This window comes from Rhinatrema bivittatum, chromosome 3 (genome assembly GCF_901001135.1).
Source record: "Rhinatrema bivittatum chromosome 3, aRhiBiv1.1, whole genome shotgun sequence".
In the NCBI taxonomy this organism is placed as follows: Eukaryota; Metazoa; Chordata; class Amphibia; order Gymnophiona; family Rhinatrematidae; genus Rhinatrema; species Rhinatrema bivittatum.
In genome coordinates this window covers 179507746-179527798 of record NC_042617.1, presented here as the reverse complement: position 1 = coordinate 179527798, position 20053 = coordinate 179507746, and the positions used below count along the sequence as shown (strand labels likewise).

At 38.9% G+C, this 20053-nt stretch overlaps 1 protein-coding gene across 10 annotated transcripts in view; it reads right to left on the bottom strand.

Moving 5' to 3' along the window:
• Window positions 1-20053, bottom strand: part of CEP170 (centrosomal protein 170) — a 350277-nt gene that overhangs the window by 27094 nt on the left and 303130 nt on the right. The window lies entirely within an intron of this gene.

The window sequence follows — 20053 nt, the reverse complement described above, 5'->3', positions numbered from 1 at the left end:
CTGAAGCAAGCTCTGTAGAGAAGGTTTACCTTTAGAAAACACATGCAACAAAAGGGGACTGCTGAAGTAGTGACCTTTCTCAGGAAGGCATAAGGAACAAAATACAAATAGCTAGGTAAACTTATTAAAAAAATACATTTTGTATTCTTCCACCTAGGTACCAGGCTATTTTTTTGACTTGAGACTCACTACACAGTTATATGTTTCTACTTGTATAGAGAGTAGAGATTGGTTTAAAAAAATGTTGCTCATGCATCCTAATTGTAAGTCATGACCCAAACAAACATGGGAATTTTTACTTGGGTAGGATGTAGTGATATGATTACATACCATGTCCTTTTCCCCCTGATTTTAAGGGTTTTTAGTATTATCAAGGATTGTATTATATTAATCCACCCTTTTATTTAGACCAAAAATTCCTTTCACTCATTTCTGTTTGGATCATGATCTAACACAAGTGTACACATTTAAAATTACTAAATAGTCACATTAGTTTACCTTTTAACTTACAGGATAATTTTAAAACTATGCACGTTCAGATAAGGTCTGTGTGTCCCTTTTTCCCCACATTTTCAAAACAAACTTATGCACTTAAGTTTGCTTTGAAAATTCACAGGTAATTGGCCTGGTACACACACAAATGAATTTGTAGAAAGTTACACCTTAATATTTTATAACATGTGAATATCAGATGGGTCTATTATAAAACATATTCATTTTTATCCCACAATACACGCATGTATTTAGGCCAATATATGAATATAGGCAATGCATTGATACCACATATTTCAATGCATCGAGCATGCGTAATAAACCCACTTATTTTAAGCAAATACATGCATATTTTTTTTATATGCAAAAATAGAGTAGGACTTACTCGCTTAAGTTGGAATTCACATGTGTAAATTGATGTATTTTAAAACATAAGTGTGAATGAAACCAATTAGCCTACCAATTTGCCCAGTTCTTCTCCAGGTCACTGAGACTCTCCTGGTTATTCAGCCTCAACTCACCCCAGTTCACCCAGACTTCCTGCCTAATCAGTACTACACAATAAAAACTTTAATATCACTTATGCCAGATAAATAGGTATATAAATTCACAAGTTGGCAAATGTACACACACGTCTTTTAAAATAGTAAATTACACCCAGGAATGCCCCTAGACCGCCCCTGTTTTACATGCATATATGTGTCCGAAAGTGAAAATTTGTGTATATTATGGACACTTATAAAATACAGAATATGCAAGTAGCAGCTATTTATGCATATATGCTAATTTTTATGCACATAACATTTCGAAAATTCACCTTATACTTTTTAGAACCAAAAAGTATGTACATAAATTCCAACTCCAACTCCCAAAACGCTTCTTCCCAATTTGCATAAAAATACATGCAAACTGGGTTATAAAAGCATACTTCTACATCTATTTATTTTACAAAATTTAAAACCTACGCTCATCCAAGTGTTTGAGACATCTTACAATAATGTTACATACACAATTAAACTAGACATAATAATCAAAAACCAGATTCAACAAGCTTGCAGAGGTAAACTGAGGTTTCATTGATGCAAAGCTTACTGAGACCCAGGCTATTTTCTAAATGCCATTTAAACATATAACAGGGTTTTATGTACAGAAACTGCTTTGAAAATTCAGCCTTTAATGTCCTATTTCAAATACATGAAAGTCTTAGATATATGTTATTTTTTTAAATACTTTATATTTATTGAAATGTAAACATTTACACAAAGTACCTACATTTTGTAGAGAAAAACACCAAATCCAGAAGAAAAATATAATTACAAAAAACCTAACAATTTCCCTCAGTACAATTAACCCACAAAATAAGAAAAGGAAGGAGGCCAACAGAAAAAAAAAGGGAGATTAAAGAAATCATAAGGAAACGGCAACTGGCATGAATACAGTCATGCATTCTAATTACCTCCTACTGAACCTGACTGGAATGCGGAACTGCTCTGGGGCAAAAAAACCCATAGCAGCCCGATAATATTTAACAACACATTTGCAGGGATACCTTAATAAAAAAAAAAAGAAGCCCCTAATGCTCATATTTCTTGTCTCATAGCGAGAAATCCTTTCTTCCTTTCCTGGGTTAGTCTAGTTAAATATTCATATATTCAAAATGACGTCAATACAGAATTACCTTCATGAATGTTGGCATTCTAATATAGTTCATATAGTTAACTTGAAGGTAATTCTGTATTGACGTCATTTTGAATATATAGCTTTGCAATCGTCAAAAGCGTAAAAGAGTATCTCGCTATTTAGTCTAGTTAAAGCCACAAATATTCTTACAACCCGACCAAGAAAGCTTACAGTAAAATTTCAGACATATAACTTCATTACAGTACACAGATCATGTTCTGTTACAAAGGAAACAAGTAAAATGGTACACTCAGAGACCTCTATATTAGAACTTTCCAGAAAAGAGGTAAAACTGGACATTTCATAAGAAATTGGAGAGACCAAAGCCCACTGAGTAGACAGAAGGAAAGAAACCTTATTAGATAAAGGAATAGTATCTTCAGACATATGAAGAACTTCAATTTAATATGTTTTAAGTGTGATATGAGCTAATTCACCTATAACCCTAGGAGACTTCAAAAACCACAGATTAAAGTGTCTCTCCTGATTTTCCAAATACTCGACCGATCTGGAGAGGGCCCCATGCTTTTGGACCATAATGGCATTAAGAGAGAGCAGATTTTTAACTTCACTTTCCAATTTAGAGATCTTATTTCCCTGTTCTTTTCATTGCTCCATATACTTCAGGCTCAATCTTTTGAGAGAGAATGAAAAATGTAGTAGAACAATCTGAAATCATTTCCCCACAAGTAGTCATTAAGCCCCACTGTAGATTTAACAGGTACAGATAAAGTAATCAAACATCCAGTGAGTCAAGCCATGGAGGGACAGATGCAAAATCAGGCTCAGGGCGAACATCAGCTTTTCCTGAAGAAAAGAGAAAACAGCTGCAAAAGCTCCTCAGACCCAGAATCCAGCTCCACTGGCTCAATACTTCTTCCAACAGACACCGACACAAGAATAGGGTGTATTGTAAAACGGGAAAATAATACAAATGTAACAGAAGATACAGGAAAGTATAAGGTAAATTTGAAAAGGAACGTGCGTGCGCCCATAAATGTGCATATTGCAGCTAGAGTAAAAATACACCTCTTTATAAAGTATGTGTGTGGCATTTAAAATACTGTTGCCACACATACTTCTATATCCTTTACATGTGTATCTTATTATTATTATTTATTTATTTAAAGTTTTTTTATATACCGATCCTCGTTAAGAAACATCACATCGGTTTCCATACAACGTGAACTTGGCCAACAGGGCCTTACAATGTAACTGATAATATAACTGCTTTTTTTTTTTTTTTTTGCACACTTGGGAAGAGATAGAGAGTGCACCTCTGAATAGGGTCAGTGATACTCTATATATAGGTACCACTCTACAGGGGCACTTTGAATTGGGGGTAGGTTTTCGGGAGATGGGTTGGGGTTAGAGGGGTATTACCGACACATTCAGGTCTATCCTGTAAAGTGCGTCCGCGGTTTCCCCGTCCCTAACCGGCTCTCTACTCACTTTCCGGCCGCGTTAGCCCTTCCTGCGATCCCGAATCCCCTTTAACCTATTCCTACCGCGTCCTAAATTCCCCGGGCAACCCCTTCCACACGCGGCATGCATATTGCATGCAAACGAGCGAATTAGCTATTCCCTAGCATCCCGTAACCCGCGCCCCGACTATCGCTAGTTTTCCCTGCTGTTTGTCACGCGTTTAACCTGCTAACTTACCGCCTACCCTGACCCCTGTGGTAGAGGCAGGGGTAAGGGTAGGTGGCAAGCTTTCCCCCAGCCCCCACTCACCTGCCCCGGCCGCGATCATGGGTGCCGGTCTCCGGGGCAGCCCCAGTCCTCTCCCCTCCTCCCGAAGCGAAAAAACCAAAAGCAAAAAGTAAGTCGCTTCACTGTCAGTGTTTCTTCTTCCCTCCTCCCGGAGCAAGGCTGCTTTTCGCGCCCTGCTCCGGGAGGAGGGAAGAAGAGACACAGCGGCGAAGCAACTTTTTTTTTTTGCTTCGCCGCTGTCAGTCTCTTGCTCCGGGAGGGGAAAAGAGACACTGACAGCGGCGAAGCAAAAAAAAAGTTGCTTCGCCGCTGTCTCTTCTTCCCTCCTCCCGGAGCAAGGCTGCTTTTCGCGCCCTGCTCCGGGAGGAGGGGAGAAGAGACACATTGACAGCGGCGAAGCAACTTACTTTTGCATCCCCGACTTACTTTTGCAGCCGTCCGGTCATCTGAAGAAGATATCGTGGCTCCTGCCTCCCGGAGGAAGATGGCTGCCAGCACGGGGGAAAGCGGCCCCTGTGCATTCAATTGGCTGCTCAAGACGTGACGTCACATGCCGTGACGCCAAACGTCGTGACGTCACGTCTTGAGCAGCCAATTGAATGCACAGGGGCCGCTTTCCCCCGTGCTAGCAGCCATCTTCCTCCGGGAGGCAGGAGCCACGATATCTTCTTCAGATGGCCGGACGGCTGCAAAAGTAAGTCGGGTCAGGTCAGGGATGCAAAAATAAGTTGCTTCGCCGCTGTGTCTCTTCTCCCCTCCTCCCGGAGCAGGGCGCGAAAAGCAGCCTTGCTTCGGGAGGGGAAAAGAGACACTGACAGCGGCGAAGCAAAAAAAAAAAGTTGCTTCGCCGCTGTGTCTCTTCTTCGCGCCCTGCTCCGGGAGGAGGGGAGAAGAGACACAGCGGCGAAGCAACTTTTTTTTTTTTGCTTCTGGCAGTCCCGACTTCCTGGTATCTGTCATTTCAAATGACATTTGAAATGACAGATACCAGCGTGGCGTGAAGAGTTAGGCCCGCGCACCCAGGATACTGTATAGGCGCTCTATCCAGTACAATGGGTTGCGCGGGCCTAAGGCTTCACAGACGCGGTTTACATTTACATAAAATTAGTGTTCAGGATCAAGCGGTAGGTGTGCTGCACTGTGCGTGCGGCAACCGCGGGTGCCGCAGGCACTAACGCAGCTCTTCCTACCGCTCGGTACTGGATAGACCTGATTCAGAGGTATTCATAGTAAAATTGCCATCAGTAAAGAATTATAGTAATTATAAGTGATGAAAAGTCTAACAAGAGGAGTATATGTACACTGCAGCTAGCAATTCTAAAATCTGCTTAAATCCCCAAGATTGTTCCATGAACTTCAGCAGTATAGCAGTCAGTCGCTCTCTAGGAACACATTGCACTGGAGCTTATGTCATTGAAACTCTTGCATTTCTGCCAGTACTGAAGTATTTGTTTTGTAAGGTGGTTTACATAGAATATCTTTTTCTTTGTCTCATTTTCCCACCATTATTCAGCCATCAGTCATACGGTGCACATTCTTCTTTCCCATGCATTGCAGCCCTAGGTCAGTGGAATGTGACCTATAGATAGCTCAGTAATGCAGATTTCCTGAGTGCCTCAGAGACTGACCACTAGCACACAAAATTCAGTGGTTTAGTTTTCCAGGGAAGATAGAGAGCTTAACAGAAAAAAGAAGCCAAAAGGCTTAATAAATTCTAAATACATATATTCACAATTTATACGGCTCAGTCAGTGGGTCAATTTTTCGGGGGCCTAATCAGCCCAGCTCGTACACCGAAGTTCTCCCCATTTTCAATCCCTGTCTAATACATCATGCCACAATCTTGTCTTCCTCTCCCATGTTACATTTTTTAAAAATATTCTATAGCTGAGGTGATCAAAAAAGGATAAAGGTTGAGCCCTGAATTAAGTTCCATGTTGTAGTTCACTTGGTTAGCGATTAAATATCAGAAAGACCATGGAACTCTTTGTAAAAAAAAAAAAAATGTTGATAATTTAAGTGGCATGCCAAAAGGCTGAAAATTGATACAGTACGACATTAGATACATGCCTTTTAGGTACATTATACCTGAGATCTCTTAGCTCCACAATTCTACTTGTAAATCAAAACAAATAGATACAGAACATTATTTTTATTTAGCTCATGCCTTTTCAGTGTTAACTCAGGGTGAGTTTCATTCAGGTACTGTAGGCATTTCCTTGTCTCCAGAGGTGTTACAGTCTAACTAATTAATTTTCAAAGAAGCTACGCATCTAAAATTTGCATATACGCACATAAGTAGCTTGTATTCACATACATGCTATTTTAGACATCAAAAGTACACTGTACTTTTGGTTTTGCATGCATATTTATATAAGCAAATGGCAGGTGGTCTAGTGACTTGGCCAAGAGCTAGATGAATATGTTGCTTTTTTTTTTAAAAGAGAATTACATGAATACATTTGGCAACTTGTTAGAGCACTTTTACACCAGCTAATTATCTAGTGACTTGCCTATTGGGTGGGAGGTCTTGGCTAACTTGGGGGAGGAGGGAGTTCAGGGTGAAGAATTAGGAGGGTCTCAATGACCTGGAGAAGGAATGGGTGAACTAGTGGAGGTATTAGCAAACTTGTGATTTCAATTATGTGTGCATGTTTTAAAGCATAACGACTTCTGCATATAAATCAGGGTTTTACCCACAGAATTTTTTTTTTTGTGCATAAACTATATGTGGTAATAAAATAGATAGGTATATTAAGCACTTTTGATACATTGCAGGTATTCACACATAACCAAACATAAGTGTTTTTTTAATCTGCGAGTATTTAATACAAGCAGGGTATACAATACTGCAGATCTCCGTGCAGTCAGACATGTGTAAATGAGGCTGTGCAGTTTTTTTTTTTTAAGTTACCCTTTAAAAGTTTGTACCTGATGCAATAGACAGTAAAGTGATCTGCCCAGGGTGACAAGGAGCATCAGCAGGATTTGAACGCTGGTTTCCCTGGTTCACAGCCTGCTTCTCTAACCATTAGGCTACTCCTCCACAAATACAAAGCAACAAAACTTTAGAGGTCATTAGCTTTTATAAATACATAAAAGCTAACTTAGAGGGTCATTTATCAAAATGTATTAGGGTGTTATCACGGGTTAGGGCCCTAACACCTGCTATAACGCCGTAATGCATGCAAAAAATAACGCATCGCAAATTGCATATGCAAATTTTTCATTTGTATTCAAGTGGGAGGGGTTTGGGAGAAGTTTGGGTGGAGTAAATGGAAATGAGGGTTAGTTAGCATGGCGTGCAATAGACTAACGCACAGCAATCAAAGTTTTAAATCTGGAAATAACGACACCTTTTTCCTGTGTGTTATTACAAACTGAGGTTTGTGAGGGGAGGACAGAAAGAGAGCCCCCTGTGGAGGCTCACTTAATCTGAACTTTATATATCACTGTAAGAGGGGGCATTATGAACTTGGGGTGAGAATTGGGGGTGAGTTGGATTTTGGGGGGCACTTTTACATGCACAGTCATACATAGGAACAGCACAGTTACCATGAGATATGGAGTGATGAAAGGTGAAAGAAGAGTAGATTTGTACCATGTTCTCTCTACCTTGCTTGATGCACTCTACTCTTCTTTCACCTCGTGAAAATAACGCGAGGTGTGATACATTTAACATGCACTGCAGTAAAATATCTATGCCATGTGGTACCAGGAAAATCAGCCTAAGCACGCCCCCTTCTTTTATTGCTGGCACTATTTTTGCTATATTTATCGCCTATATTTGCTCAGTGGTAAACACTACAAAATTTAGTATACAGACAAATTGTAGAAACTTATTTTGAACAAATTTTCTAAAACAAGCCATTACCATAATACATTAATTTTTAAAAATGTGTTTCTTTTCATAAACTAAAACATACATAATCTTAACAGAATGATTCAAGATAGCTTAAGATTTATTACATGAACATTTTAAATTTCATTTTATTTTTATCTACTAAATATATCTAAATTAGTACTATTTTAAATACAAATTTTAAAAATATAAATTTTCTTAAGACAATAGTTCTTAATTTCTAATATTTTAAAACTTTATCAGCTTTTGAACAAAGAACACATTAAAAAAAGTCCTCCATCCTGATCAACTTTCCCAAGGCTTCCCCCCACCAACAGCTTCCAATGCTGAGCAGCCAAGAGAACAAATCATTACCTACTACACACGTCTGGCATCCTCATTGCTCTGGTGCAACCTAGAATTTTGAACCACACTCGTGCAGTTCAAAGTTTGAGATGCTAGTAGGCAGTGCCAAAGCAATGCTTGAAACTGGGCTGGTAGGAAGTGACAATGTGTCTTCCTGCTTGCTCAGTTCTGGGAACTCATGGGTTGAAGGAGACATTATAAGAAGAAAATGAGGATTGGGGATGTGGGGAGATTAAGGGGCTTTTTTTGGGTCAGATGGTTTGCAGAGATGTAGTCTCTTGTGGATCAGGTAGATGGGAGAGGACACTGGAGGAAAGGAAGTTTTGTTGTTTTTGGAACAACAGGGGATCTGAGGGTTAAGTATTTTTGAATTGTGTGGTGGGAGGGGAGATGGGGGGAGGGTCATTTTTACGACCATTGTTCTTGGAGGATGTAGTAAACTGTTAGCTTGCTGAATTGGTCCACTGGTAGTTTACTACTGCTTCCTGAGAAATATCAAATTAAGAGGGTCATTCATTAAATTGTGTTTAGGGCCCCAGTGCTCGCGATAATGCCTTAAGGCATGCAATAAATAATGCATCGTGAGATGCATATGCAAATTTAAAAAATTTCGTCAAGTGGGAAGAGTTTATGAAAATGAGGTGTGCTTAATGTTGTGTGCGATAGCTCAACCACACTATCGCGGGATTTAACGCCGGAAATAACTACACCTTTTTTCCTGGTGTTATACCTGTGCATCATGGCCACAACGGGATTTGTGATATTTATCGCAAATCCTATTTTGAGAGAGGAGAGGGGAGAGAGAGCCTCTGGGGTGGCAACACATATTAGTCAACTTTTAATACCACTGTAAGAGGGGCCATTCTGAACTCAGGGTGAGGTTTTGGTGGTGGGCTAGGTTTTGGAGGCCAGTTTTTCATGCACAGTCAGAGGTACGAACAGCACAATTACCATCAGTGAAGATTTTATGTGATTTGAAGTGATGAATGCTATAAAAAGATGAGATTTGTATATTGAACTCTCTACCTACATTGATGCACTCTCTACCTAGATGCTGTGAAACTAGGTCAAGAGTACAATGAACAAATCTTATCATTGTGTACCTTTCATCACTCCAAATCACATAAAATCTTCACTGATGGTAACTGTTCTGGTCAAACCTCTGACTGTGCATGTAAAACTGGCCACCAAACCCTAGCCCACCACCAAAACCTCACCCTGAGTTACTAGGTGCCCCTCTTACAGTGGTATAAATAGTTTATCTTTCTTTCTCTCTTGATAAAAGGCCTGCCTGGACAATCCTCAGTGTGCGATGTGAATATCGCCAGCTGCGATACATTTAACATGTGTTGCGGTAAAATAGCTATCCGATATTAGGAAAATTACCCTAACCTTTCCCTTTTGTTTTTTTTTTAGCCCAGACCGTGAGAAGCTGAGAGTAAAAATCCGCCCTGATGAAGCGTCAAGCGAAACGTTAACGTTGGCGGTGTCGGCGTTGCACTGACTTGTTCAAAAAGAAAGAATTTCAACAAGTTATAAGATAAGTGCTTTTTCTACAAAGTTGGGCAAACATTTTATAAAGATGGAAATTTCATATGCCTTTATTATACAGCATATTAATGGGCTCATGTTGTCTTCATGTTATCGAATAAGCTATTCAGCTTGCTGTAGCAAAAAGGACAATGTTAACTTTCAACATCAAGACTTCATGTCTGCAGTAGTCAAAACTGAAGGAGAGAGATATTTAATCCGCGACAGCGGCTCAATTAAGACTTTATGTCTGTAGTAGCTAAAACCGAAGGAGAGAGATATTCTATCCGCGACAGCAGTTCAATCATCCTGTTGAAGTTGGACATGACTAAATAGTTACAGTAAAAAATTAATGGAGAGATATTGTTTAAGCAAACAAACAAGAATAATTTTATTTTAATAAAAAAGAAATTAAGAGACATTACAGACCGGTGATTGATTTTACTGGCTAGGAAATTAGAGGACATTCAAGCCTCTTTTTGCCAAATCTGAGGTCTGTGTCTCTTGTTTAAAAAATGCTCGAATAAGTCAAAAATCAAAAAAAGTTTAAAATTTATATTTTGAAGAAAATTTGGGAAATTTATAATGTTGTTAAAATAAAGGTTATTTTTAACAGAGAAACTACATATGATAATTGAAGACAGTCCTCACAGTTAGTTTTTGTACATAACATTTAACATACTGGCATATTAGCTAAACAGCATGCATTTGCCAGAGGCCTTTATAGGTAAAACATTCATTAATGTGTGCACTATCAGAGATTAATGTACGTATTAATTTTAATAAATCACAAGTGAATCATAAAAGGCATTCCAATGGTAGGATGGAGGGAAAAAGATGAAGTGGATTTGATGGGTGATCAGAAGTTGATAAGCAGTATAATTTTATGGCTCATAATGTGGTTAAAAAACCTAGGTCTTTGTTGAGTCCTTTCTCGTCAGTTCCAAAACAACTGATCATTTTAACTTCAAATTTTTGCATTCCTAAGTTGTTTTAATTTTCCATTAATTAGTCCAGTAAAAAGATTATCACCTTATATATTTTTTGTTAACCTTTATTTCTATGCATTCAAGTGGACTTACACAGCAGCCATACTACATGAGCCTGTAGACTTCTCGGAGTGAATTCTCCACCTGTGCATGACTGGATGTAAATGCCCTGAGCCATGTCTTGGAAGGAATCAAGAAGCATCACAAAGATGACAATAGAGCAGAGTGTTATAGACAACATGTTTTATTTTGTGTTTGGGAAGTGATTAGAGGATTCACCACATTCCTGCACCTCAGCCAGCATCCCTTTATAAATACATCTGAAAATAGAAATCAACTTTTTTAGGTAGTCAAGTTTCTAGAGGATATTTCAGAGACACTGAGACTTATTGTACTGAAGGCCTTTGTCAGATCTAGACCATATATAAATCTTGATTTTGGCTCAAGACACTATTTCTAAAAATGCCTGTCCTAGAACACAATGCCAGTGGTCCCTCAACTAAGTCTGAATTCATATTCTGAATCAATCCAAAAAAACAGAAAAGGTGACTAGGAAGAGCAGCTGGAAAGCTATGACCACAAATGCTCAGTCTGAGCAATAAAATCCCAGACTTGCACGTCCTAATGGTAGAGGTGGAATTGGACATTGTTGCTGTTACACAGACATGGTTCACTGAGTCTCATGATTGGGATACGGCCATCCTGGGCTATTACTTGTTAAGGAAGGACAGAGAGGACAGAAAAGGGGGAGGAGTAGCTCTTTAAGTCAAAAACAATATCCAAGCAACTGAATTGGCAAGGGACATCAGGTAAAAAAGAAGCATTATGGACTGTCCTAAAAAGAGAAGATGGTGCTTCCATTTTTACTGGTGTGATCTACAGGCCTCCAACCAAAATGGATGAACTGGACAGAGACCTGATTGAGGGCAACCAAAAGGTGTGAAAGAAGAGAGACGTGTTGCATGTTGGAGATTTTTATCTGCTGGATGTGGTTTGGAGCATCCCTTCCGTGGAATCTACAAAAAGAAGAGAAATATCGGATGCTCTTCAAGGCACCCCAGTCAAACAAATAGTAATGGAACCCATGAGGGATGGTATGATCCTTGATCTAGTGCTCACTAATGGGGATTATGTCCCTCATGTTTGGGTAGGGGCTCAGCTGAGCACTAGTGATCATCAAATGGTATGGCTCAATATCGCGAATAGGATACTGAGAAGTCAAACAAAGACCAGAGTTCTGAATATCACAAATATGGACCTTGTCAAAATAGGGATGTACCTGAAAGACTGAGAGAAATTGAGTGAGGTGGAACAAAAGTGGGCCAAATTAAAAAGAGCTATTACAAAGGCAACAAATCTATATGTTAGGAACGTAAACACGAGTAGGAGAAAAAATAAACCAATCTGGTTCTCAAAGGAGGTGGCTGAAAAAATTAAGGCAAAAAGAACAGCATTAAAGAAGTATAAAGGATCCCAAATAAAGGAGCACAAGGAAGAATATCTGTTAAAACTGAGGGAAAGAAAGAAAGCAAAAGGTCAAGCAGAAGAAAGAATTGCCAAAGAGGTAAAGAGAGGAGACAAAACATTTGTCAGATATATCAGAGAAAGAAGAGAGCCCTGAAGTGGCTTAGTGAAATTGAAAGGTGACGAGGAGTACTGTGTGGAGAAAGATGAAGAAATGGCAGAAATATTAAACAAATACTTCAGTTAGGTGTTCACTAAAGAAGTCCCTGGAGAAGGATCATTGCTGGTTGACAAGACTGTAGATGGAGATGGGGTAGATGAAACTTTGTTTACAGAAGGAATGTATGGGAAGAGCTAGGAAAACTGGAAGTAGACAAGGCTAAGGGGCCAGATGAGATTCATTCCAGGATACTGAAGCAGCTCAGAGACATGCTGGCGGGACTGATTTTTTTCATTGGGTGACTAAAGAATTGGATCGAAGAAAAGTGCTCGATGTAATCTACTTGGATTTCAACAAAACTTTAGATACGGTCCCGCATAGGAAGCTTGTGAATAAAATGAGAAGCTTGGGAATGAGTGCCAATGTGATGGCATGGATTATAAACTGGTTGACAGATAGAAGAAGGCGTGAAATGGTAAATGGAACCTACTCTCAAGAGAAAACAGTGTTAAAGTTGTGTGCCATAAGGATCGGTGTTAGGACTGGTTCTGTTCAATATCTTTGTGAGCAACACTGCAGAAGGGATAGAAGGTAAAGTTTGTCTATTTGTCGATGATACTAAGATCTGCAACAGAGTGAACCCGCCAGGAGAAGAGAGAATGAGTTGTCATTTAAGGAAGCTTGAAGAGTGGTCAAAGATATGGAAGCTGGGATTCAATGCCAAGAAGTGCAGAGGCATGCATCTAGGGTGCGGTAATTCAAAAGAGCTGTATGTGATGGGGGGATGAAAGGCTGTTATGCACAGACCAAGAGAGGGACGTTGGGGTGATGGTGTCTAGCAATCTGAAGACAGTGAAGCAATGTGACAAAGTGATAGCTAAAGGCAGAAGAATTCTGGATTGCACAGAGAGAGGAATAACCAGTAAGAAAAAGGAGGTGATAATCCCCTTGTAGATGTCCTTGGTGAGGCCTCACCTGGAGTACTGTGTTCAGTTTTGGAGACCATATCTCAAAAGGGACAGAGACAGGATGGAGGCGGCCCAGAGAAGGGTGACCAAAATGACTTATGAGAAGAGACTGAAGGACCTAAATATGTATACCCTGGAAGAGAAGAGGTGCAGGAGAGATATGATACGACTTTCAGATACCTGAAAGGTTTGAATGATGCACAATCGACAAACCTTTTCCATTGGAAAGAAATCAGTAGAACTAGGGGTCATGAAATCCAGGGAGGACAACTCAGAACCAACGTCAGGAAATATTTCTTCACAGAGAGGGTGGTGAATGCCTGAAATGCCCTTCCAGAGAAAGTGGGGAAGACAAAACATTGAAAGAATTCAAAGGGGCATGGGATAAACAATGTGTATCCCTAAAGGCTAGAGGATGGAAATGAAGAAAAGAGTGCATGGGGGTATCTTAGTGTGGCAGTTACTACCTTAACCAATAAAGTCTTCAAATTGTTGATTCAACTCCATCATTGCTCTCTAATTCAACAGCAGAGGGAGAAGAGGAAAAGGGAAACTGGATTCAGTCAGCAACCAACAAGGGTGCAGACTTTTATGGTCTGGGGAAACAAATAAGCATGGGGTAACTTGCTGATGTGGCTGTTGCTATTCTTATCCAATAAGCCTGATACTTTTGATGCAGCTCCAAAATAGCTCTATGCTTCAATGGCAAGAGGTAATGGAGAATTGGCTTCAGACAGCAACCAATGAAGGCCCTGATTTTTATGGTCTGAGAAACTAAGTATGGGGATAACATGCAAGGTGCAGCAGATACTACCATAAGTTTGCTGGGCAAACTGGATGGCCCATTGGTCCTTTTCTGCTGCCATTTTTATGTTTCCAGGAGTTGCTTCATCATTCAATTTGGAATTAATCTCATCAGAATCTTTATGGCAATGAACAGTATTATGTATTGATTTATGAATGTTCAACTGTAATCTGACTAGGAATGTTGACAGGCTGTCTATAAATTTTAAATAAATAAAATTAATAAATTAGAGAAATCTCATAGTTGTTATCAGTTAGTTCTGTTGCTTTTTCTCTTATACAAGAGAATGACTACATTTCTGAAATCTTAGGTCAAAGATTCATGCTTCTAAATATAGTGGAAGAGTTGTGAGAGTTTAAGAAGCAGGTGATCACCTCTTTGTTTGAAAAACACAGGTAGGTATACCATCTGGTCCTGGGCATTTCCCTGGTGAAACTTTTATATTCTGCTAGTTTTTTGCACTTTTCAGTACTTTAAAGCAGATTACATTCAGGTACTGAGTAAGTATTTTCCTATGGCCAGAGGGCTTACAATCTAACCCCTAACTCTGGGCTAGTCAGTGGGGTTTGAAGGGCTGGGGATAATAGGGGTAAAAGGGAGACTATCTAGCTGGGGAGGGGGGGTTAGGAAGTCCTATCTTTACTGGGGCAAACTGGAAACAAACTTGGGAACTGGGTATTTGCATCGGCGCATGTGCCTAGCAAATCCCCTCATTTACTTGGTAGAGGTTGCATCTGTGGCACATATGCGCGTCCATATAAAATTGTGCATACAGCTGATTTTATAACATGCACGCATATATGCACGTTTGTTATAAAATAGCCGTGTCCATTCGCGTGAGCTGGCATGCGTGCTTACATGTACACCCACATAGCTGTTTATCACAAAGTAATGCAGGAAGGATACACCAGTTGAGTTTAACCAAAAAACAGTCCGTCCAAGATAGTGGTAAAATATGATATTTATCTGACATATTTCTTTTCTATATATGTGATCAGAGTGTGGCCATGTTCATCAATAGGACTCATCACATATTGGAGAAATCCCAATGTCAATATACTTTACATAATGTCTCTAAAGTAACCTCAGGATTGATCCTCTGCAATATAACCCCAATAAAGAATTTAATCTGGCTCCAGAAGCACGATGAGCCAACAGAGAAAGAATATAATCTGGCACCAGAAGCATGATGAGACAGGAGAAAAGCTAATTTTACAAGCCTTTCCAGCAATAGTCATAAAACTTATGTTTCTTTAGTCTAAATGTTATCTCTGTAGACTAGAACCAATCTTACTGTCCACTTCCCACTCCTATCTTGCTGAAATTACAAACAGTTTGAAAGGGCATAACTGGGAAAGGGACTTATTTATCTAATTGGACAGATACGATTCCATAATAAAAAGACTCACTAGCAATCAAGTTAGGGCATTATTAATAGATATGGCATTCAGTAGAAGTAGCTTCCAGGTTAAATCAGTGACTGATCAAGAAGACAGACTTCTTTAGGGTCGGGATAGATAATATTTTTTCGGGTCATCTGTTACTGATTGTCCTAATCCTCCAAACTGCCTCTTAACTGCCATGGGCCCTTAGAATCTCTATAGCAGTAGAGTTGATCACTGGTTCAGCTGAGCCACTTTGATAAGTAACATTCCTACTAATAATGGGAGTAGTTAAAAGTCTATATAGGCTTTGATAATGAAAGAAATGTCTGCATGAACCAATTCTACATTTCACATTACCCCAGATGACATTAATAAAAGAGGGATCTGAAACTTCCAACCCTCACTGGATTGCAGGCTTACTCCTGGAAATATTTAATCCTGGCAATTATTGCAAAATACATTGTCAATAACAATTAAGACCTATGAATAATATAAACTAATAGTAAAATAAATTAGGACAAAAAATATTTAAATTCCTTTTACAGGGTAATTTTCAAACAGCCTGCATAGCAGTAAAGTCTGCATGTACAAAGTATTTTCTAAGGGGGTAATTTTCAAAAGGATTTATGCATGTAAATATAACTATATTGTAGCAATTTTTAAAAGCCATTTACTCGAGTAAAGTGCACTTGCGCGAGTGAATGCTATGGACAATTCAATTCAATGGCATATATTGTAGCAATTTTCAAAAGCCCACTTACTCGAGTAAAGTGTATTTACTCAAGTAAATCTCAGTTTTACTTGAGTAAATGTTTTTTAAAATCAGGCCCTAAGTGAACATCTGCATCTAAGTTTGTTTTGAAAATACTTAAGTAAATGGCCGAAACAAAGTTAGACCTGTTTCAAGCAACTTTGCCCCAACTCCTCCACTGTACCGCCATCCACCTCCATTGTATGTGTAAAAGTACACACAAAATCAGCCAATGTGCATACTTTTATGCACAATGAGCTCAGGTTAACTTCAGAACTAAGCAAATAAAACCTAGTTTTATGCATGTAATTGGTTTTGAAAATGACCCCCCTTGCAGTATGATTAATAGCATATAAAACTCAAACAGAAAAATAACAAAAATAAAATAAATGCTCACAGTTTTTCCTATTAATAGCATCAAATAGCATCTATAAATCTCCTCCAAGCCTTTGGGATTCAAAGGGTAGTTGTTCTTTAGTACGCCCCTTTGGTGGGGCCCTGACAGTGGGAGGAAGGCTCAAATGCTTCCAAGTACTGGAAATTATATTAGAATAGCAGCCAGTGTCAGATCCCCAGCTCCAGTCTTTAGCCCAGTTGTCCTGGGCTCATGGCAGTGCTAATGGGGAAAGTCAAAAAGCACAGCCTGGGACAACCAACAGAAGCAGTTTCTTCAGTGGGAAGGGCTCAGGTAAAGTTGCTGCCAAATATGTGTTGAGGGAAGAGGAGGAACTTAAATGCCTCCAGGACTGGAAATGAGTGGCAGCCAGCGTCAAACTGTGCCTCTATAGAGCCTTCAGCCAGACTGTCCTGGGCTTGTGTAATAGATTCTGCACCATCCTCTTAATGTCCTTACTAAGGTGTAAGGTAAACAACTACACACATATCCTCTGAAAACTCAGTGAACAATACCTAGCAAATCAGAGGTCTTAAGGCAAACTCTATGCCAAACTATAAATTTATTTTTAACAAACTTTGTTACAACAATCATTTACAAGAATTATTTTATAGCATCCAGTGCACCCCTCCCCTATCCTATTAATAACCATTACCTTCCATAGCTAAAAATACTCTATTACCACACTCACTCTTGCTTTACCCTCCAATCACCCCCAATCATACCATACGTATATCTCACACGCTCATGTCTCTCTTATATCTCTCATGCAACATAATACTATCATCAGATGTGAGGTTTTACATAAGATATATAGACTTATTTTAGATATGGAATGGGGATGTGAGGGCCCTGAATGATTCTGAACAGTACATGAATTCCTGTGATGAAAATGTAAAATTCACGTTACAATTCAGTCCCATGCAAGTGTCATATTTAGATGTCAACATACATTTATGTAATAATAAATTGTATACATCGATATATGTGAAACCAACAGATAGAAACACTACTTTACATTTTGAAAGCTTCCATCCCGAAAAGCTTAAGGAAAGCATTCCTATAAGCCAGTTCCATCGATATAGACGGATTTGTTCATCCACTGATGAATATAAAAAAAGAGCTACTGTATTAATGGAAAAATTCAGGAAGAGAGGATATCCAAATAAATGCATAAAACAGGCTTAGAAGAGAGCCTTATATACGAATAGGCAGAATCTGTTGCTGGGGACACCCCGGAACCAAATTGTAAGACCCATTTGTAGTCTCCCATTCTCTTCTAAATCTAAAATGATTAAAAACATTATCATGAAACATTGGGCTGTGGTAAAAATGTCACCGGGCTTTGAGGACCCCCCTATTTTTGCTATGAAAAGAGGTGCAAATCTGAGATCCATGCTTACATATAAAAATATACATGAAAATGACGACACGTGGGGACAATATTCTTGTGGAGAGTTTGCTGCCTGTAACAACGTGCTCATTGTGAAATCGTTTAATGTCCTTCCATGAGATATCCACATGTGATAAGAGGCAGATATACATGTAATTCTTCATATATATATGCAATTGTTTGCCCATGTGACCTTATTTATATTGGTTACACTAAGAGACAAATAAAAACAAGAATTACTGAACACAAAAGCAGATTAAGAATAGGTAAAGTAGGAGCACCACTTGTAGCTCATTGGCAGGAAGCTCAACATAACATTGAACATCTTAAATTTTTTGTTATTCAATAATGTCATATTCAGCAACAAGGGGGTGAAAAAAAAATATTAAAGAGAATTGAGCAAAAATATATATACAATGGGAACACGGCAGCCCCGACAGGGTTAAACGATGCAGTGGAATGGGATGCATTCTACACTTCATAAATATGATGATTTTCAATTGCCTGCATTAGACATTTTATAGCAACATAATTTAAGGTATTGAGAGTTTGTGGAATGCTTTAGTAATAGATCAGTTTATGTTGAGCATTCGTCTGAGTAAAAAATATAGGGAGAGATGTGAAATGGTGTTACAGTACTGCCTTCATTCATTTCGTTGTGACTGCCTTAAATTATTTCGGTGTGACATTCCCTGGATCAGTTGTGGAGAGGCACAGCAATTTTTTGTAGAATTGGGTCTATATGTAATTCTTTGTTCAAGCCTTGAAGAATTAGGTTTTTATTAGTATCGGCAGACAATAGTGGATAGGTTATGTTATCGGGGGTAAAGAGGTTTTATTATAGAAAGTCACTAGTTTGTTAGCTTGGACTCTATCAATAAAGTCTATTGAAGATCCCCGGATGAGTATTTACAAGCTCGTTATTATAGTAATGGAGACACTGATAAAGTTTAGTGAAAGAGCCCGAATGTAGGGTTGATGTCACAGGGAATATAGGGTAGTAATTGGCTAAAGTGAATTTAAAAGCATAGGAATAGGCAGGTTACGCACACGTACGCAATATTGGGGCTATGGCCCGATAAGAAGACAAGACTGGATAAGCACGGGTGAATCGCTTGTTAGTTGAACCATTGCAGTGGCCTGCAGTTCACATATTGATGCAGTAAGTGTACACTTTAAAGTGCTTAATTCCTGACATCGAGAAATAGATATTATAAAAAGTAATAGATGGTATGCTACATAAAGTTCGCGTTAATTGCTATAATGATGGGGACATAACATACTTGCAGGTTTGGGAAGGAAACAAAGTGGATTATGAAGGAACAATAGCAAGTAACAAGATTTGGAAATGCACCAGACAAAAGTGAAGATAGTAAGCCAGGATTCACCAGAGGGATGCAATCAGTTTGGTATGAAAATGTTGTGAATGGAAGAGTGCTGAATGAAAATATGTGAATTAAACATTAGTAATGTTTACTCCAATACTATCTGTTAATGATAATCATATTAGATACATTATAAGGCATAATATTAAGCATTATTTATTTATTTATTTCTTTATTTAACAGTTTTTTATACCGACCTTCATAGTAATAACCATATCGGATCGGTTTACATTTAACAAGGGAATAACTGGAGTAACAATTCAAGTAAACGAGAGGTAAACAATAGGTAGGAATAAGTCAAAAATTACAATCAACAGGGAAAGAGAACTTGGAAGCTTGCGACAAGCTGGAAGGAAGATAAGGCAGGAAAAATATAAGTGTTACCGTCGAGTGTACGGTTAAAAGCTTAATAGGTGCTTTAACCTGGAAGAGTCAGAGTCCATTCGTGAGTGTAAATGCCAGGTCGGGTAAGAGTGAAGGTCAAACTAGTGATTGTCTGGTGGATCGGTGAAGGCTTGGTGAAAGAGCCAGGTTTTAAGTCTTTTCCTAAAAGTTAAAAGGCTATTATGTACAAATAGCTATGATTATGTTCATTACATTGTAGATTTTGACATGATTACAGCACCATATGGTGGACCACCATACATCAGTTAATAAGACACCTTAGGCAACTAAAGAATATTGCGTTGGAAAGTTAAAAAGTGATGTCCCTGAAGAAGCCCTGGGCAGCAGGGTGA